We start from the raw sequence: 22,676 nt of genomic DNA on the forward strand, positions 1-22,676 counted from the left end.
AAATGAATGCAGTATTACTTGAGTTTCTCTTCCCACTGTAAGTGAGTTGACAATATTAAATGATTTTATTTTGTTTGTTTTTTGCACCGCTCCTTCAGATATGATGACGTTCTTATCCTTTTTGTGTCGATCTTTTGAAAATGCCAGATTTTAGCGTTCATTAAAATAAAGAAAAATCACTTGCAAGGACCACGCCACAACAATGGAATATGAGAGAAAATGTATTGATAATAGTGATGATAACAATGATAGATCGATGATAGATCGATGATGGATCGATGATGGAGCGATGATGGAGCGATGATGGAGCGATGATGGAGCGATGATGGATCGATGATGGATCGATGATGGAGCGATGATGGAGCGATGATGGATCGATGATGGATCGATGATGGAGCGATGATGGAGCGATGATGGAGCGATGATGGAGCGATGATGGATCGATGATGGATCGATGATGGAGCGATGATGGAGCGATGATGGAGCGATGATGGATCGATGATGGATCGATGATGGATCGATGATGGAGCGATGATGGAGCGATGATGGATCGATCATGGAGCGATGATGGATCGATGATGGAGCGATGATGGAGCGATGATGGATAGATGATGGAGCGATGATGGAGCGATGATGGAGCGATGATGGAGCGATGATGGATCGATGAGAGTTGGCTGGGGAGACTCAGGATGTGTGCTCTGTCTCGGGTAATAAGCCCAGCCAATTCAGAACCCCCCCCTCCTCCTGAGATGGTGACGTGTAAAGGTGAAGATGATAGAGACATGGGGTGGGAGGGTGGGGTCGAGAGAGCAGAGACGACAAGAGATGCTGGGATAGGCCTGTATAAAAAGGGCTTCTGGATAATTAGAGGTGTGGTTAAAGTGAGGAGGAGGAGGTTGAGGCGTGGTCCACCTCCTGAACTTCAGTCAATGATCAACAATCATTAACTACATTTATCCTTCCAATTACATTAGCTTGAGATAATAATACAAACATTTACTCTTACCTGAGTAAATACTTTACCTAATACTTTTAATGCATTTTTTCCTCCTGTGTGAAGCACTTTGAATTGCCTTGTGTAGGAATTGTGCTCTACAAATAAACTTGCCTTGCCTTGTACTACTACTGCACTACTATGTACTTTTACTTGAGTTATATTATTTTGAGTAATGTTAGTCTTACTTTAAGTAAATATTTTGGCTGTTCAATCCACCTCTGCTTTTATCCATATTGTAATATTGTTTTCCCTTCTTTATTCCCCTGCATCCAAGGTGCAATTGTTCTGTCAGAAAAAACACCTATTGTGTGTAAGATGTCCGTGTATTTTTGATTGAATGTCACTTATTGATGACATAGAGAGAGGGATTTGGTTTTAGAACTCAGCCTATGTTGCAAAAGCCATATCGAGGTACCATATTATCTGGACTGTAAGTGGCACCAGCCATAAAATGCATAATAGAGAAGAAAACACATAAGCTGCACTGGAGTATAGGTCGCATTTTTGGGGAAAAATATTTGACAAAATCCAAGACCAAGAACAGACATTTCATCTTGAAATACAATTTAAAATAATAACAGATTAGAGGACATGGTGAATAGGTGTACGTATGCTAACGCTAACACCTTCAGCTACATGAGGCACAGACAGAACTGTGGTAAGTGTCTGGTATGTTAACATAACATATTAACACTTATTCAGATAACTATAGCATAAAGAACATGTTAACAAGTTTACCAAAGCATCAGTTTTACCCCAAATCTAACTATCACTAAATCCATTGAATTCTTCTTCCTCTGTGTCACTTCTAAACAACTCCACAAACTCCAGAGGAAGAGGAAGTGCTGATTCTTCTTCTGCATCACTTAGAGCCTGGAGCGCCCTCTTGTGGTTGTCAGTGTGAAAATAATCAACTAACTAACGAAATTAACAAATAATATCACATATAAGTCGCTCCGGGGTATAAATCGCACTCCACCCAAACTATGAAAAAAGGTGCAAAACAGTCATCAAAGTCTGTAGAATGTACAAATTGTTGCACGGCGTCATTGTTGTTGTTGCTGTCGGAGTCACTCCATGTGGATAATACCTGTTTTAGACCAATATCTTTGCAGATTTGCCTGAGTTTAGCTTTGTGTGGACAGGGCCCGAAGGCTTTATTTGACAGGACAGAGCAGCGTGAAATGGGGATAAGACTGGGGAAGGACATTGTAGCCAAGAGTTTGGAGGTGGATTCGAGTTTTTTTAAGTTTAAAAATTGTGGAGCATAAAAATGTTGTGGGCTGTATGAATACCAGAAAATGAATAAATAATACAAACTGTTTCTATGGCACTATATCTGTAAACCTGAAAACATATGATAAGACCTTGAACCAAACACGAAAGACTTTCAATAGAAGCTACGCTATTTTATTATTCTATTCAAGCGTTTATGATGGATAGAAGTATGATTCATTGGCAACAAAATACATCGGTAAAACATTCTGATCACAAACTTTGTGACCTGGGGTTAAATGCATGCAGTACCCAGGGCCGGCCCAAGCCTTCAGGGGGCCCTAAGCGAAAACATTTTTGGGGGCCCCTCACCACGTCATCAGAATCAGTTTTATTGCCATTGTCAGTAAACAATTCACATATGGGAACTTTCATCAACGCAAACAAAGCGCACCAAAACTCCAGGGCATCCGTTTGCCAGTTAGTTTATTCTCAGCACCTCACAAGCTCAAATATTGATGACTTAAATCCCACAATGCAACTTGGTATTCCGCTGACATCACCTCTACTCCCTGTACAAATAACACACGTCCCAGATATGTTTTTGGGCGTATTTGTGGGCGTTAAGGGTCGACAGCCACATTAGCAGTTTAAATTAATGAACAGGGGGGGGGTCTGGGGGCCCTCCCCCAGAGATTTTCAGACCTTTTTTGGGTCTTCTGCTGCATTTTAATGTGGTCCAGCCGGCTAAAGTAAGAGTAAAATGTTGAGGTTGTAATGCTATAAAATGATGATGTGATGAAACTGTGCCAGGAGAAAATGATTAAAGCCAGTTATTAATACATTAGTGTACTTAATTACTCAATACAATATTGGCTATGAAAAATAATTATGATCAAATTGATTCATTTTAACTGAAAATGTAAAATTAATAGTTATCCTTACTAATTTATCTTTTACAGCCCCCAACTGTTCCTTCTTGCTAAAGTGACAAAACAAGTTATATTAAATTAAACAAATGGCATAAGCATTGCTTGATTAACAATTAACACTGATAAAACAGTGCAAACATGTTATTCCCAGAGAATGAACAGAACGAGAAGTGAAGGTCCAAGCTTAGCTATTGTGAAGAGACTGCGTTTCTGCAACTTTGCCACTTTTATATAAAAATATATAGTATTATTCTATAACAGACGTAATCATAATATGTCTGGTTATTTTTCACTGACAATTAATTATAATTTATAACAAATAGTATAATGATGCTTTTTAAATAAATTGAAATGTTTTATTGCTCTATTAAAAGTGAATTACAATATAAATGTTTGTTCTGATCAGAACATCACACACTGGACTCCTGCATGAAACAATGCTGCGATGTGATTGGCTGATGGACCTTACGTGCATAAACCTTTACGTTCCTCTCATTCCACTTTAAGAAGTCAAAGTAAAACATACATCACGAGTCACGATTGATCTCACACATGGTGATGTGAGAGAGAGGGGACCAAACTCAAACCGCTCATCTCTGACTGAGGCTGCACAGGGGCCCGGGACAGGGGCCCGGGACAGGGGCCGCACACTGTTCACTCCAAAGTCTCACGTCAGAGGTTCTGGACGAGACGGCGCTCGTCCGGACCGGATCTCCGCCTCTTTGTGACCCGGGCCATAGACGCCCCTCACCGGCCTCACCTGCAGCTAACACTACCGGGCTGGTGTAAATGTTAAGCTTATTATCTTTCATTCAGACATATTATTATGCGCGGGGCAGAGCTCTCGTCGCCTCCAGCCTGAGCGAACGTGACAGACTCGTGTTGTTTCAAACAGCAGCATTAACCGTCTCTTTGTAAGAGAAGTTCAATACCTGGAGAGTGTTGTTGAGTTTGCAGTTTCTTTACATCGTCAAGAAGTTTCTTCTTTCGTTTTTCGGCATCGGGGGGATATATTCCTCTGGACATGAGGACCACGTTGTGTTGTGTTTATGTTTTGCTCTCGATCTCCTCGTGCACAATGAAGTTGACCAATCAGCGCAGGTTTGGTGTCTTGGTTGCCAGATTGTCATTACAAATAAATGCAGTTAGTGCGTTATATGTTACAGTTGTGTGCGCTGCCGCGCCAGCAGCGCTACTACACTAGTGGCGCACGCTGCGCTTGCACTTTGCATAAGACGGGTTGCCAGATTGGGGGCCCTATTAACGCCTCGGGGCCCTACGCGGCTGCTTAGTTCGCTTATAGGCTGGGAAGTACCGTTAGTTATTAGAGTCTATTTATTACACAACATTGACACAGTAAGGTGGGTGAGATGTCTTGTGGGAACTGAACTGTTCACCTTCAGGTTTGTGGATGCATGTTCTGACCACTGAGTGTAGTAAACCAGGAAAGCCTGCAGTGGGCAGTGAACATCTTTTTAAAACGATTGATATTCTTCCTTGGCTGTATGTTAGTTGCTTTGGGGAGTCTGAAAACAGTTGTGCGATTTATACTTTTCCAAATTTACAGAACGGTTTACTTTTTTTGCTGTTGAAATATTGCCATTATTGTAGTAAAAGTCAAAGCTTTTCGTTCACTTTGGCTGACAAATAAACAGCTAAATGAAATGCTATTATTTATTTAACAGAATATCTCACTATATTTGTATATCTGCTTTAAAGGAAATTATACGAAATTCACTTTTTTGTGCTTTTAACCACATTATGACATTTTTCCCTCATCAAAACATACCTGGAGTTGTGTTTAGCTTTATTCACGCTTGTTTCATTCATCCTGTTTACGAGGTCGAAAATGTGTTTCCTTGCTTCATTTGCCTCATTTTTGTCCTTGGAGTTATTGTTTTGCTCAAATTAATGGTATTCAACAAAATGGAAACTGAAAATAGTTTTTCTGTTGTTGCTCCAACTGTGCAGTGCTTTGTTAGCTTGTTCGCTAGCAGCAGGGGAGATAAACGACACTTCAGCCCAATGAATCTTATTTGAAGCTGTGTGTGATCCCAAAGTCTGCAGCAGTGAAACATGTGAGCTTAGCTGCAGTGTCCGTGTTGTTTATCTGTTTTTTAACAACAGTTACTTTAGTTTTCTTCTTAGATGTCAAGTGCAAACTAAATATTTTGTGGTAAATCTTTATATTTGTTATCAGTACCCTCGCTGTGTGACAGGTCTTTCCTTCCTGCTGCTGTCAGACTCTACAACAAACACCCTGAACATGTTTTTTAACCATGTGCAATACTGACTTTAACCATGTGCAATACTGTAACATTCATGTGCAATTACTGTCATACTTTACGCAATAATGTCATATTCATGAGCATAGAACTGCTGTAAATAAGAGTGTTTACTTTACCACTATGATTAGTATTATTTAGTCCTGTGTTAGCTTATTTTTATTTATATTTTTATGTTATATGTTAATGTTTATACATTTTTTCAATTTAAATTATTTTTTTTCTTTTCTCTATTCCCTATTAAGAATATGAGAGGTTCTGTACATAGGAGTTTTTTTTTGTATTAAGAGTGTGTTAAGAGCTGTATCTGTTCTGTATCTACTTGTGTTGCTGCACCGAAATTTCCCCATGTGTGGACCAATAAAGGCATATCTTATCTTATCTTATCAGACTGTAGCAAATCTTTCATATTTTAGTTGTGTTTTGAGCTCTTACAGGAGAAAATGTCCTTACACTCCACTGACATTTGATTTTGCCACTCGAATGTTGTGACATCATCTGCATAACTTTATTGTTGCACATTCTCTCCACAGGTGACTGACTTACATATGTACAGAACTATCAGTGTTCATTGTACAGACATCCAAATCCAAATCCATTCAACAGTCAGTTCTCTATGACCTCTTAATTCCTAAGTCCATGCTCCTTCTTTTCATAGGCATTCATTCTCTTCTTCTTTTGTTGACGGGACCTCATTTGTGCAGCACAACCTCTCCACATGATGATCACCCCAGCCGCAGACGAACAGAGAATTATCCTTGCAAAGGACCAAACAGAAGACAGCACTCCAATCAAGACTTCACCCGACGGCTCGCAATTTATGTGTTTTTCAGAATTATGATCGTGTCAGGCATAACACGAGCAAGAGACAGTGCAGAAAATAGGCCTGGATAATAATAATAATAATAATATGTGCATGTAGGTCAGAAATGGGATTAGCCAGATATTGTTCAAGTTCAAATATCTCTCTTCTTGAACTCGACTTGACTCATATTGAAGCTGTTAGTTTTCTTCATATTATATTGTCTGTATTCCAGTAGCGTGTGGTGACTTTTATGGATGGGAAAGCCGCCTTGGGGTGTTGAATATGTAGTGGAAAACACAAAAGAAAAAAATGTATAATTAACGTCTAATCATTAGAAACATGAACAGAGCCTGAGTTGCAAACAAAGACTAGTTTTAAGTCTGTTTGTTGAAACGTGGCGCTGCTGTTGCTTCTCCTCTGCACACGCTCATTTAGAGCAAAGCCTGCAAACATCTTTGATTCTCACACAGTTTTATTCAGCGTGGCTTGAGCACAGATCCATGGTTTTGAGGCTGTGTGGTCCTCAGAGAGCATGTGCAGAGCTCTAGAAGAAGCTGCTGTCCGCTCTGTTCTAAAAGCTCATGTTGGAGAGCGGAGCATGAACGGGCCTCTGAACACGGCCACAGACTGAGCCACTGCGACGAAATAAGAATCATGCTTCCCACGCAGTATTCCCCAGCGGCCTGTAGGGGCCACTAAAAGACACTGTGAGTTCAGCTAAGCTTCAGCAGCAGAAGTGCGAGGGATAATATTTTAGAACAATTCATAAATAGTTGTGACACACAGTCATTTTAGATTTTATTAGCCAATCACTGATTGCCTTGATTGTGCTGACTGCACGCCACTGGTATATTGTACATTATCTTCCTCTTATAAAACTACTGGAATATATTACTCAAGTAGGACTTGAGTAGCAGTTAAGTAGTAAGTCATCCAAAGAATTACTCAACTAGAAAAGACAAAAATAAAACTATTGTAGTTATTGTCAAAATAAATCCTTTGCTACTTAAAGGTGTTGTACCTGATTTTTACTGTTATGAAATGTGAAAAACAGAATTTCCAAAACAGAAGATTTAGACTATTCAGATGAAAATGAGACCGCAGCGCTTTCTCTGGATCAGTTATATTCTCAGAAAAGCAGGAAAAGTGCATCATTAGCATGCTAATGTTTGTTAGCTTTACCCGGAACGGCAGAAAGCTGTTGGAAATGCATTAGGTAAGTAAGAGATACATGTGGAGCTGTAAAGAGTTTAAAATGAACTAGTTCTGTTCTCATGTTTCAAAACAATAAAACTGGTACAGCGCCTTTGACCTTTGAAAACGTTACTCTCAAGTTCACCTTCACCTTTAGACAACAAAAAAAAGACATTTGAAGTTTTTGTACAACTTTCTGCAAGTCTTAAAGTGTCATTAGTCGCTTTTGCATAACACAGCAATGTCTGAGGAACTCTCCAAGTCGGCCCCAGCCATTTGCATTCACAATTATCAGAAATGGGACTATATTTAAATATTAATATAATATATGTTAATTTAATATATGTCATTTTTCTGATTGAGGGTCGCCACCTGCTCGTCTCTGTTTAGATATTATTGCTTTGCTCTGAATGTTCTACAAAATGGCATTAAAGCTAAAGTCTATATGACAGGTTAGACCACACATTTCATTAAAACACAGTAAACGCAATTATAGTTCAGATTTTACTCAACCTTTTGCCTAGTTATGATTTGACAAACAATAATACCATATAACACGTTTATTTTGTTGAATTATTGTTTGAACTGTCAGAAAAGTGTGTCAGTGTAAATTGGCTGTATTTTAAATGGCATGTCGCTTATTGATGACATCACAGAGGGATTCCATTTTAGAACTCAGCACTAATTCTTGTATTTTTCAAACTTTATTTTTTAAAACTGCAACTCAGCGGATAAATATCACTACAAGCACTATCTTACTAACAGGAGAGCCTCATAAAAACAGAGCCTCTACAGGAAGCAGAGGAGAACGCTCACAGCAGGTCTAAACATTTCAGCATTTAAATGTTACCTGCATTAATTATGTTAAAAAACAAAACATAATTTTAAGGCACTAATAGCGCTAATAAAATACACTGAATGTCCAAAAAAATCCACTTGGATTCATCTAAGCAAACACAGCAGGTCCTCTCCTCCTGCTGGAGAACTGCTGCAGGTGAGGATCTTTCAGCTGCAACACGGCATTTAAACCCGACTGGTGCAGTGAGCGGCTTCTCATTTCTGAAACAACCATGTGGAAAGACGAATCCCGTGGTCATGGAAACGATGTAGGTGTGTTTGAGAAGGGTCAGATCATTGGCATCAAGCAGAGAAAACATCTAAAGAGAAGCAGAACCTAATTTACTACAGATCTGAACCCCAGTGAGTGTTTGGGACGAGCTGGAGAAGACTTTGTGCAGTGGTCACTCTCTCAACTGGTGAACAATTATGCACTGCTTATTGAAACTATGCCCAAGCAAATATGTGCTGGGGGGGGAGAAAACAACAGTGTCCAATCAGATTTGGTGTCGTCTGGCTGTGATATACAGGCTTTGTGCAGTGGTAACATAAGAATAGCCTAATGAGAAATACAAAACAACAAACTGATGTGTCTCCTGTTGTGTTTCCTCGTTACCTGCTTTGTCTCGACATGTGCTTTGTGTGGTTGCATCGATCAGCTGATGCTGTGATGAAGAGGTGGAGACGAGCTGAGCCTTTCACTCTAATCTGTGGCACAAACTTCAGATTGTCAGTGTACTTAGACTTCTGGGTGAACGTGTGGAGTGAACAACAGTGGATGTGGGTGTTAAATGTGCGTTGAAAACAGTGCATGTGTCTGTAGCGCCTCCACAGGTGAGATCAGGGACTGAGACTCTTTAGTGTCGCTTTGGCATTTTTACTGATAGTTTTATTTGGAAAGTGTCTGATGTTGAGATAGAGCCAGAAAGGAAGCCCAAACAGAAAGATGGTGGAGAGGCCATTAACCCCTCATATGTTGTGTTTTTAGTACTTAATTACATTTACTCAGGGCCATTGCTAGCTATTTGGGTGCCCGAAGCAAAAAGGCTCAGTGGTGCCCCCAAGCCCCAAGCCTACTTGGAAACATGAAAAAAAAAAAAAACGTAGATTTGACAGCCTAATAAAGTATTTTTTATGTATGTATATTCAATTAGGATTTTTTTTCAATTATTTTAACTTGCACCTGATGCCTTACCTAACTTTTTTAAGAAATTGTTTTCTTGGAGTCACTTTCTGACACTACACATTTACTCTTACTTGAGTGATATGTTGTTTGAAGTAACAGTACTCTTAACTTATGATTGATAGATGACTTCAGATATGATTTAGTTTGTCTATGTTTGAGTTCATTTAAACATACCAGATTTTTACCCTCAGTCATTGTTTTGACCTTCTAATTACTTTAACTTAATATTCAGTTACGTCCAGACATTTACTCCCTTAATCTTCATTTAAAACTTCCCTTACAGTGAATACAAGTAAAAGTCTTTTTTCCCTTTAGCAGACACTTGCCTCGATGAGCTCCTGTTTGTCCTGTGGTTTCTCTGCTTTAGCTTTAAGATGAATAAACCCTCTGAGCCACTGCTGCACTGACAACCACAACTAATTCATCTTTTGAAAGATCCTGTGCTGTGGCTTTCATGGCGTCTATTTTATCTTAGAAAAACTTTATTCTTACTTTGTGTTCTTACTCTTGGAATATAACCAGGTTTTTCTGATAAATACTTGGTCAAAGTCTGTAAAAATGATACATTTGAACTGCTGATTAACATTAGAAGACGGAGTAAAGTCTGACTTTAGATGATAATGAGCTAAAGCGATCCATTGTGCTTCTCTTTCCATGATTAAACTCTGTGAAAAATTAATTTTTTCATATAACTTCATTCAAACTGAGCACTACTTGATGCCGTGGCAAACATAACACAGAACAAACAAGTTTAAGGATTTTAATGACTTTAATTAGGGATGGTCCAAATCGAGTAATGACAGAGCCTAATGGATTTGAGGGAGTTTAAGTGGCAGGTGTTCACCCCCGGACCAGACAGTAATTGGTTGTATAAAACATGTCAATGTAATCACCCATTCGTCCATGCGTGCAGCTCCATGGTAGGAAACGTTTCAAAGGTAATCATCTGGATACTGTTTTTAGACATTTTTCCATCCATCCATCAGATTGAAAGTAGGTGTCCCATACTGCCCACTCCAGGCAAAATAATGGGGCATGGTACAACCGGAAGGGCATCTGATGTATGTGTGTGTATCAGCACTTTTCCCACTATTTCAATCTTATTTGTGTTGAAAAAGCAAAAATAAAAATGATAATCAATATATATATATAATATATATATATATATATATATATATATATATATATATATTATATATATATATATAATAAATTTGTAAAAATGAAATCTTGACCTAAATAAGTATAATAAGTGATTAAAAACATGTGTTAGTTTAATAAAATATTTCAATAAAAGACAGCAAGATAGTGTGACATTTATTTTTATTTATTTTTATTCAATTTCTTTAGAAAGAGATTTTCGGATTTCCTTAAATCTGATGCTTGTTACAGCCAAATGCCAAAGGCTAAATGAGGCTAAAGTCAGTGTGGTGGAGAACATTAAGCACAGATGTTAACACTTGGTTTCCCCCTGCTGGACACTGTTGTTAAAGACCTGCAATTCTCATTAGAAATAAAACAAAGCTCGAAGCCAAAGATAATGACTGTTTTCTGTGTCTGGTTGTGACTGCTTTCCTTCAAAACAAAAGGCAGATAGAAATCAATATTGTATTATTTATGTATTCATTAATTCCCATGGCTCCCTTTATTTTGTTTTGTTTTCCACTTTAGACCCACAGCATTGTTGTTAGACTGAAAACTCCTATTCTGATATCGATTGATGCACAAAAGACACAAAACCAAAAAGATAAAAAGTGACTGCTGCAAAGACAAAGCGGCTTAATATATATATTTTTTGTTTTTTGTTGTAAAATAGATACTGATGATGTAAAATATGAAATTGAAAGATGATTTTATTTAAAGGTGCACAATGTAACTTTTCTCCATACCTCTATGGAGATGCTATCGCTTTACCTGCAATGTTCCACAGTGCACACACCGCCATATCTCTATGGCGACAAGCAGATGGCGCCACCAGACCTAGTTAAGTCATATCTGTGGAGAGGCGAGCCTGGTTATAGTATGAAGTTTGTCAACGCTTTGTTTCCCAAAAAAAACACCTGTAATTGAGCAAATGCAAGATAGATTAAGGTTATATTAGAGCTTCTTCTCATAAATAGTATTGAGGATCTTAAATACTACCGTGAAAGAGTAATATATTATATCAACATTGTTTCTTGCATGAAATGTTCTAATTGTGTCTAATTGTGTCTTTCAAAAATCCTATATATCATTCAGTGTTTTTTGTAAAATGGCCATAATTTGGAAGTATGAATTAGATGTTACGCCAAGTTATTCTTACATTTACTCTTACCTGAGTAACAGTTTCTCCAAATACTTTTTTACTATTACATGAGTAATTTCTTGTCCCACTATTTTGTATTTTGTACTTTGAATATTATTTTGAAGTAAAATTACCCTCACTTGCTCGACCCACCACTGCCTACACGTCTTAGTGATTTCACATAGTTTTGATAAAGATTATGTCTGGTCTGTGGAAAAGATGCCATGGAATTTATATTTATTTTTCAAAACATGGAAAAACTTCACCTGCTGCAACCTGAGGAGCGTTCAGAATGAGTCTAATGAAGTGCAGATGGTTGGACTTTAAGAATTAGTACTATACTATGAAGTGGGACTTAATATACTAGTTCTTAGCAGTAAAATATGACATTTAATCTTACAGTGTTTTATGTTACTTGAAATATCAATTGAAAAATGTCTAATGGCATAAATCTGTACCACATTATAATAACTGCACCATAATAAAGACTTGAACAAATAGTCTGTTAAGAAAGATTCAGACCGACTTACTACTACTACTACTACTACTACTACTACTTAATTAAAGGGTCAGGGTAATAATAAGTAGTTCCTTAGCCTCATTCTTAAACATTTTTTTCATTATGAATTAAGTCTTTGTTCATGTTTAATTACAGTGAATAAAAGTTGTGTTATTCATCAATCATATTGTAGTGTGGCATTTTTAAATGAATAATGTAATTTTAATTGGGATTACATCAACTAATGAATAGGATTTTGTATTCCCCCCCAAAAAACCCAGACATCATCTCATCCATCGCACCCTTGCATGCGTTCACTAGGGGGCGACAGTGAGACTCCCTGCGCCATATCCAAAGCCTTATCTTCTATCTCATTTGTGCAGAACATGCAGTGCACATTACAAACCTCCACGTGGTATGAGCGGAATTCCACATTGCTCAGGAAAAGTAGAAACGTAATAACAAAACATCCAGAAGCAATGTGCATATGTTTGGCCGCAATCAGTAAACAGAACGCAGAGGAAGTCGCAGGACAACAATGCAATCTTTCTGGAGGGGAAGTAGTTTTGAGTTTTGTTGATTCGAGTTGATCTGACCGGGGCGGTGTGAACTCTGGCTATATTATGTCCGAGCTCGGCCCCACCTTGCAGCTATATTTGCACGGCACCTGGCTTGAAAAAGACGTGTACTTTATTCCCATGGGTCCGGCGCTCCGAAGGTCAACTGGACCAAGTGCTCGACTCCCTAATTGTATTTTAATTTGTTTTTATCGGGACAAACAAGGAGAAGAAGAGGAAAGGATGGTACAGCGATGCGCGCAACCCCAGATCGAGAGAGATACGGTGTTTTAGTGCAGGTTTTTATGACCAGCTATAAAATACGAAAGGCTAAAAGAATGTGCAGAGATGTATAAAATGGGATTAAGGTGGGTTTGTATAGGTTAAATAAGTGGTAAATCTGTAAACATCTGTCACGTCTCCAATAACTTCTACTTTTAACGCATACAAAAACTAAAAGTAAGTTTTGTATGGAAAAATCACATTTATCTATTGATGGTTATGAATAAATAGTTAAACAAGATTTGACGACTAAGAGTTTGAAATTAGCGTGACGCAGAGAGTATGCGCTTGTGACTAGTTAGGTACTATTATTCACTATTATTTATTATTACTACAATTATTGCATGTTGCACCTTAATGGCGACGCAAGTTCCTAGTTTGTGAAAAATGGCAATGAACCTTTTTTCTCAAAACCTTTTTCAGAGCTTAACAAACAAAGAAATAAATTGGACAAAAATTCAGAAGACCTTAAAGATGCAGTGTGGAACTTTTCTAGTTGAGCGCAAGCAACCTACCTTTGCTTGGAATGTCTCCATGGCAACAAGCTGGTGGTGCCCTGCCTGACCAGCCACTTTACGAAAATGTGAGTCCGGTCACAAGTTTCATCTCCTTGAGTTCAGATGGCCGTGATTGACAGGTGTATTAGCCAATCAGGGACAAGCACGGTCCGTCCATATCAAATCAAATATGGCTGCTTACAGAGAAGATATATCACAAGGAATGGAAGAATATTGCAGAGAAGCTCTTTTCATCTGAGATGAGTTTGATTTGGTTCTAAATGATGGATGACTTATGAGCTCCTCTGAGACTAAAATGTCACTGAAATACTAGACTCTGTATAAAAAGTACAGAGATACTACTCTGGACTTTCCAGACAAGGAGCACCTTTATCAAGGCAATATGGAAGCAAGATGCTCGTGTGTCTGATATTATGTACAGAAACAAATTAAATGTCTTATAATTGAGAACACTGAACAAACGGCCCTGGGTGCCATAATGGCTTTTGAATATGGAGCTTTACACATGATCTTGTCCATGTGCCGCTTTAGGAAAGCCACGTATCAGTGATGCAAAAAGAGAGAGAGAATTTTATTTAGGAAGGGGGCACCCCAGAAAATGTTCTTCTTACTAGGCTGGCAAGTGGTGTAAGTTAGTGAACAAAGACTTTATAATCCATACATTTTCTACATGTATTTGAAACCTTGTATTCTACATCTATATTAATCCCTTCCTGGAGGCATGTGCAGTGTGGGTGAGCCTGACAATGCAGTCTGAATGTAAGGTATGCTGTGTTTGCACACAGACAATGGCGTATCTATACAGACCTGCCTGACCTCTGAAGGCTCTGCACTCTCCTCACCACCATCTGCGCTGTATATTTATGCATGGACTGGTTTTGCATTACCACGAGACGATAGTTCCAGTCACTCCTGCCCACAAATGTCAAACTCTAGGCTGCGTGATTAAAAGCATGAGCTCCTCCTCGCCGGCCACACTCCTGTTTCCAAAGAGGAGTAACGATTCTCTTTAACCTTTGACTTCTTGTTGTGGGGATAAAATTCAGAGCTTTATTTTCATGAGGATGCAAATAATGTTAAAATATGTTTTATGTATTTGTTTAATGGAAATACATGGTGTCCACTGTACGATGTTGTCCATCTGCGATGAAAGATTTCAGATCGTACGTTTCACAGTGAGAGAAGATTAAAAGACGAGCTGTGATTTCTATCAAACCTGTCTGACATTTTGGAGACTTGGTCGCAGAGTGAGACCTCCTTTCACTGTGTCAAATATCAATCTCTGTCAAACATGTGACCTACCGTAATACAAACATGTGACCAATGATAAACACAAACATGTGACCAATGATAAACACAAACATGTGAACAATGACAAACATGTGACCAATGATAAACACAAACATGTGACCAATGATGAACACAAACATGTGACCAATGATAAACACAAACATGTGACCAATAATAAACACAAACATGTGACCAATGGTAAACACAAACATGTGATCAATAATAAACACAAACATGTGAACAATGATAAACACAAACATGTGACCAATGATAAACACAAACATGTGACCAATGATAAACACAAACATGTGACCAATAATAAACACAAACATGTGACCAATAATAAACACAAACATGTGACCAATAATAAACACAAACATGTGACCAATAATAAACACAAACATGTGACCAATGATAAACACAAACATGTGACCAATAATAAACACAAACATGTGACCAATGATAAACACAAACATGTGACCAATGGTAAACACAAACATGTGATCAATAATAAACACAAACATGTGAACAATGATAAACACAAACATGTGACCAATGATAAACACAAACATGTGACCAATGATAAACACAAACATGTGACCAATAATAAACACAAACATGTGACCAATAATAAACACAAACATGCGACCAATAATAAACACAAACATGTGACCAATGATAAACACAAACATGTGACCAATAATAAACACAAACATGTGACCAATGATAAACACAAACATGTGACCAATGGTAAACACAAACATGTGATCAATAATAAACACAAACATGTGAACAATGATAAACACAAACATGTGACCAATAATAAACACAAACATGTGACCAATAATAAACACAAACATGTGACCAATAATAAACACAAACATGTGACCAATGATAAACACAAACATGTGACCAATGATAAACACAAACATGTGACCAATGATAAACACAAACATGTGACCAATGATAAACACAAACATGTGACCAATAATAAACACAAACATGTGACCAATAATAAACACAAACATGTGACCAATAATAAACACAAACATGTGACCAATAATAAACACAAACATGTGACCAATGATAAACACAAACATGTGACCAATGGTAAACACAAACATGTGACCAATGATAAACACAAACATGTGACCAATAATAAACACAAACATGTGACCAATAATAAACACAAACATGTGACCAATAATAAACACAAACATGTGACCAATAATAAACACAAACATGTGACCAATGATAAACACAAACATGTGACCAATGGTAAACACAAACATGTGACCAATGGTAAACACAAAAACATGACCAACTGTAAATACAAACATGTGACCAACTGTAAATACAAACATGTGACCAACTGTAAATACAAACATGTGACCAACTGTAAATACAAACATGTGACCAACTGTAAATACAACCATCACAACCATTTCTAAAGGTAACTGCAGAAGAGCTTGGCATGAACCAGGAACACCTTCCAATTTCCCTTTGCCATTAGTAACTTTCACAAACGCAAAAACACTGCTAGCATGTAGCATTAGCTTCACCTAACTGGTGCAACTACAGTAACTTTAGCACACAGAGCCCACAGCCTGATATTCATTCAGACAAACTTTGGTTGTAGCCTCATCTGAGCTTGTGAACCATCGCACAGTCTGAACGTCTGATGTCTTACAACTTCAAACTCTTCACATCTTGTCGTGTGACATGCATAAATCTTATAAAAGAAGTGGACCCCAGGCGTAACAGCATAGGCAAAAAATGATATCTCCATGGCGGCAAACATGTGGCAGATTGTCTACCAGAGAAGATACAAAGTGCACCTTTAAAGTGCAAATGACAGTTTTCACATAATAATATTTAAGATTTTGAACATACAAAGACTTAGGACTCACTCACAGAAACATTTCCAACCAACACCAAGTAATTGTTCATTTTATATTTTATATTTATGAAGGTGTTTTATGAAGACATGTAATGGGAAATATAATATAATGAATAATATTCTATAATTGAACCTACAGAATTATATTTTACACTGTCACAACGTTTTCTCACCAAAAAAACCTAGAGTGGTGTGCAAGGCCACATGTTGAAACCATGTAGTATATCTTACATAGAATACTAACTCCTGGCGGTTTTCTGGTTTTATTGCCTTTTCTATCTGATTCTTTGAGTGAAGAATCTTCCCATGACAATCACAGGATGTGGGCTAAGAAAAACAATAGGCCCATACCTTCCTTATTTCGGGTTCAGTGAAATCAAATATTTGGACAAACGCTTTGTCAATAGTGAAGCTTCCGGCCCATTCGTCCACTTTCCCCAAATAGTCATTATACTGTAGTTAAAGTGGGACATGATTTCCGTAACAATAGTGTGGTTGCTAAATGAAACCTTGTTGGACTGAGGTTCTTTGCTGTGTATTTATGTAGACAGCTGGAGGGGGCCCAGGGGGAGCCAGACAAGGGTCTGACAGGGGTCATTCACACAACTTCAGCTTGTTCTAAATCTCCCTGTAGTATCTTTGATTGATTTGTATTAGAAACTCTTTTACAGATGAGTCAATTTTGTATTTATTTGACTGTTTTATTGTCCTTGCAATGTTTTTATTCTTATATCCTGGTAACAGTTTGTACCTTTTAGAAACTTGGAGTGCTCAATGTCAGGTCTTTATGCAACAAGTGCCTCATCATGAATAATTTTAACTCTTTCTGTAATGTTAATTTTATGTTTTTAACCAAGACATGGCTTGACAAAGACACAGGAAATGCAGTTCTAGTGGAATCGTCTCCACCCAAATACAAATTTGAATCTGAGCCACAAGAAAGTAGAAGGGGTGGAGGTGTTTGTGCTCGGTTTAGAGATAATGTAATTGCTGGTCATTTGGGTGTTTTCATCGTTTGAATATGTGTCATTTAAGATGGAACAAAAACCCTCTCTCACTATACTCTTTATAGTTTTACAAAATCCTCCCCAGCACTATCAATGTTTTATTGATGATTTTACTGAGATGCTTTCAGTCGTATGCACAGACAGAGTGTCCACACAGTGGACAATGGTTGACAGAAAAGAGCTTGATTCTCTCATTGGAACTTTTTGCCTGATTCAGCATGTGAATGGCCCCGCCCACAGCAGAGGGCACACTTTGAACCTGCTGGTCACAAAGGGGGTTAATATTTCAAATGTCAATCTGGTCCATGTGACCCTGTCTGTCACTCCCAAACCACCTGCTGGTCCTGCAGTTGTAAGTAGGAGACATATAAATGACAGTACAGGTGCCATGTTCATGAACATTTGAAAATACTTTCTGTGTAACGTTGATGATCTGTTAAAGTCTGTTACATCCAGTGTTGTGGATGTGGAAGTGAAAATGGCATAAGTCAGTTTGAGGTCTATTATGACAGGAAAACTTACTTTACAACGAGATACTGTGTAGAACAAGGGAGAGGTATCTTTCTGAAATGAAAATTAAATGAAATGGAAGTAGCTGCAATAACTCACGTGTCCTGTTTGTGACAGTAAAATATTGATAAATCCTCCAACTCAACTGCCGTTGGAGTTAGTTTCCACAGCCAAGGTTAAGGACTTTGCAGTATTTTTTAGCAATATAAATGTTAAAATACTATCAATTCCACAATGCAAATAACAATTGAATAGCCAACGCGCTCTATTTTTCCTCCTGTGGCTAATGTGGCAGTACGAGTATTTTTATATTGTTTGAATGGTAAGTTGTCCAACAACGCCACCCCAATTTAAACTGGGGAAAATTAGTAAGGCACGCAGATAAGGATTACTGATGAGACAGAGACAGTTCCATAAATTACAACATGTTTATTATTTAAATAGATAATGCTAACAATCTAAAACACATTTTAACCAAGACCATAATATTTTTAAACAATCTAACCTAAAAGCTAAAATGCTACCACTCAACACCACGCACACACACATACACATGAATAAACTCAATAAGACCGTTGGAGGGGGGGCTGAGGTTTAGCCGTGGAGGTAAACAAATGGGGCAGTAACCTAATAAGAAAACGCCAAAACAACAAAACAGTGCACCACAAACCAAAACGCGGGAACCACCACCAGGGGAATCCACCACGGTGTCAGACCATCAGCCCCTATAACACAGAAAAAATGTATTAAAAGCGGTACATAATTTGAGTCCAGTGTAGGCACGGCAAAGGGATATGTAGGTAGAGCAGCAGAAAAACGTCTATATCGCGCCCATGCGCGACACACTCAGCGCAGAGCTGGTACAGACCACGGGAGAGCACAATCGGGCAGCGTGGGGGCACAATCAAGCGCCGGCCTGCGCCGTCAGTCCGACCAGGAGGATGTTAGTCCGCGCAAAGCGGGTTACTCCGAGCACAGCGGCAGCGGCAAAGCGGCCAAGCGGAGCGGCAGCAGAGCGGAACGGCAGCGGCAAAGCGGAGCGGCAGCAAAGCGGCAGCAAAGCGGGAGCAAAGCGGCAGCTCCTACATACAGCGGAGGAATCAAACACTGAATTTGGTTGTTAACACTAGTTTGCCACTGACCCAGGCATACTTACTCTTTGGAGCGCGACTTAGAGCTCCGATGAGGGAGAGGCGAGAGCGAACAGCTACGTCAAAGCCTATAAAACAGGAGAGCCTAAGCGCGTCAGACGATCGCGGATCTTAAAATGAGGGGAGCTTACCTAAGCTTGCGGTAGTGAGTGACCCGCATCTGTGGTTACAGGTGACTGTCCGTGCTAACAAAAAGGAGTCTAAGATTAGAAGACAGTCCACAAAATTTAGGAGGGAGACAGCGCTCCGCTTACCTGCCGTGAGGCGCTGGAGGAACGCGGAAGTGTGACGCCGGTGGGCGGGCACAATGCGAGAGGCCAGAGGGAGCGTAAAAATCAGGGGGGGCTTTTTTATGAATGGCGACCGGCATGAATGGCCAATGAGAACGCGGGCTCAGATCTAAGGGCGGCCCAAAATGCGATATGGCCACACTAACAACACTGTCCAGGAGATTATCACCAGTCACATCTACACATCTACATGCTGCCTCGATGTGTTGTCAGTGTGTCAGTACCACTCACTGAAATAGTCAATATGTCATTTCAATCTGGGACAGTCCCAAGGGCTTTGAAAACAACAATCATTAAGCCTCTCCTGAAGAAGTGCGGTCTTGATGCTTCAGTAATGAAAAATGATAGGCCCATCTCAATCCTGCTTTTTCTAAAAGTCCTTGAGAAAGCGGTCTATCAACAGCTTTCTCACTTCCACATACAGAATGACACTTCTGATTATTTCCATGTCTGTATGTCTAGATTCTGGTCGTTTCACAGCACTGAGACTGCTGACTGCCGACTCAAAAACAGAGCAATGTAGTTTATTCGATCCAATGCAGTGAAGAAAGCTGTAAAGAACGGTACATAGGTGAGACAAAACAGCCTCTACACAAGAGGCTTTATCAGCACAGAAGAAATACAAGTTCAGGACCACAGAGTGCCGTGCATCTCCATCTTGAAGCCTCTAATCACTCGTTTGAAGACGGTGAGGTGAAGGTTTTAAGCAGGGAGAAAAGATGGTTTGAAAGAGGAGTCAAGGAAGCTATTTTTGTTAAAAAAGAAAGACCTTCTTTAAACAGAAATGGAGGGCTAAGGTTCAATCTTCCTGTTATTTATAATGGGTTACTGAACCCCTGGAAAGGTAGAGGACCAGGACATTTAGATGCTAATCAGGTACTCAGGGTGGTTGAGCCAGGGTCTCACAAAGACAAAGAGGATTCTAATAGCCCATTAAGATTCTGAATAGGCTAGCTCGGTAGATACAAGGGGGGAGTTTCTGTTGAAACAAACAACTCTTTCTACTTCAGGAAGGCTCCGCCCAATGGGCGGGTCTTACCACAGAACAGTATTAATATCGGAGTTCTCGATCTAAATTCTTTTATTGACAATGACTCTTGGATGAGAGTCGAAACGTCTAATTTTTCAAACTGAGTCCAGATGACTACAACTGAAGCTTTTTCTACTATGCTCTCATTAAAGTAACAAAATGACATCCGACTGAGCAGTGACTTGGGCAAAGTCTCAGTCTTAGTCCTGCTGGATCTGAGGCTTTAGACACTTTGGATCATGGGATCCTCTTACAGAAGGAGACTGGGTGGTAATCATCGGCACTGCCCTAAATTGGTTCAGGTCCTATCTAGACAGAAAGTACTTTGTCGAGATTGGTAACTGACCACATGGCCTTGGCCTGTGGGGTCACCCAAGGGTCAATTATGGGATCTCTTGTATTCAACTTCTACATTCTGCCATTAGGGCAGTTGATATGTATTAGTGGTGTGTCCTATCCCAATTACGCACTCAGACCTATGTATCACTGACAGAAGGTGAATACCCTGTTGTTTGGATGCAAAACAGGTGAGAAATATGGGAGTCATTAAAATCGATTGATTGAGGAGGTTTGTGGAGATGTAAGCATGCTCACAGTAAAGACGCATACGTTTTTTGTGTGCAATAAAAGCATCCAAAATGAAATAAAAAAAACATGCTTTTATTTTACCTCTTGGTAAAAAAAGTTAGGTACTGGAGCTTTAGGTTGTGATTTTTAACTTTTCTGGGGGGGCGACTCTTCTGCATGAAATGTTGGATGCCCTTCCAGTCGCAATCAGAGCCACCTTTGATTGGATTGAGCTAGTTTAAATTGGTCATTCAAGAACACAACATGCACCCGAGCAAGATTTGAACCAGTAATCCTCTGATACAGGGGTTAACGCTTCATCCAATGTGCAACCTTAAAGTGGACAGATAATGCAAATTTACTCAAAGTAATAATTTGAATGATTCCTGCAACTGAGGCTCAAAGTGATTAAAAAAACCTATCCCCGCGCTCATCCCTGTATATAATTACTTATTACTCCAAATGTCCACCCTCGTCCCGAACTCCTTATTCACTACGCAGCAGACTTTATAGTGCACTCATTCACAGAGCAATACACTCAGCTCAAAACATAAAAATGGATTTGTTTAATAAATATTGGTCAAATGTGTCTGACACACATATATTTATGGACTAATAATGATTGTACAAGGTTTATTTGACATGGCTCTCTTGTTCAACAACAAACAGTCTGGATTAGTCAACTTATGCCTCTGATGGTGATCTTAAGCTAAGGTAAGCGGCTAACACTAGCAGCGTAACGGCTTATTTAAGAGGTTTTTTCACATTCACTAGTCAACGGTGCATTTAAACAGCTTTTCTATCTGCTTTCATTTTGTGTCCAAAGACCTGTTGCTGTCCACAGTTGCACAGTCCGACTCTCACAATGCATTGTGATCTATTCTGACCGGTGTAGTGAACAGTGCTGGACATTTGACATAGTGCCCCCTGTAGGGAATAGTGTGGACATAGATGCTGCCTAAAACATGTAGAGTTCTAAAATGCCACTTTTCAAAACAATAAAACGACAATTCATTACTTGGTTTTGTGAAATGCCACAAATGAAATGAACAAGAAGTCAATGGACCTAGTTTTCTGTAGATCAATATTGCAGTTAGTGATGAACACAATGTAAAGTGATTATCTATTTATGTTAAAGTTCAATAATAAGAAAAAACATGTCTCCATATGTTTTCTGGGCAATATCTAACTTAAGTGACACATGTGAAATGTAATTACAATGTTTACTTCAAAATCATTTAGATAGCAGAGAGCTCCGACGGAACATTAACATTTCGCCTCACTAAAACATTTGCTTTTTTCATTAGCTTCCCATCGCACACTGTTGCTCCACCAGAGGC

The 22,676-nt window shown here is 38.9% G+C and overlaps 1 long non-coding RNA gene across 1 annotated transcript; it reads right to left on the reverse strand.

Annotated features, from left to right (window-relative positions):
• Positions 1-18,664: 18,664 nt before the first annotated feature.
• LOC140355771 (uncharacterized) lies at positions 18,665-19,704 on the reverse strand. Its single transcript, XR_011926022.1, has 3 exons — positions 19,581-19,704; positions 19,455-19,517; positions 18,665-19,023 (listed from the first exon to the last, which is right to left on the reverse strand). It is a non-coding gene; the product is annotated as an uncharacterized lncRNA (long non-coding RNA).
• Positions 19,705-22,676: the final 2,972 nt, after the last annotated feature.

Source organism: Eucyclogobius newberryi, unplaced genomic scaffold (genome assembly GCF_026437365.1).
Source record: "Eucyclogobius newberryi isolate DKJ021-1_F unplaced genomic scaffold, fEucNew1.0.hap1 SCAF_12, whole genome shotgun sequence".
Lineage (NCBI taxonomy): Eukaryota > Metazoa > Chordata > Actinopteri > Gobiiformes > Gobiidae > Eucyclogobius > Eucyclogobius newberryi.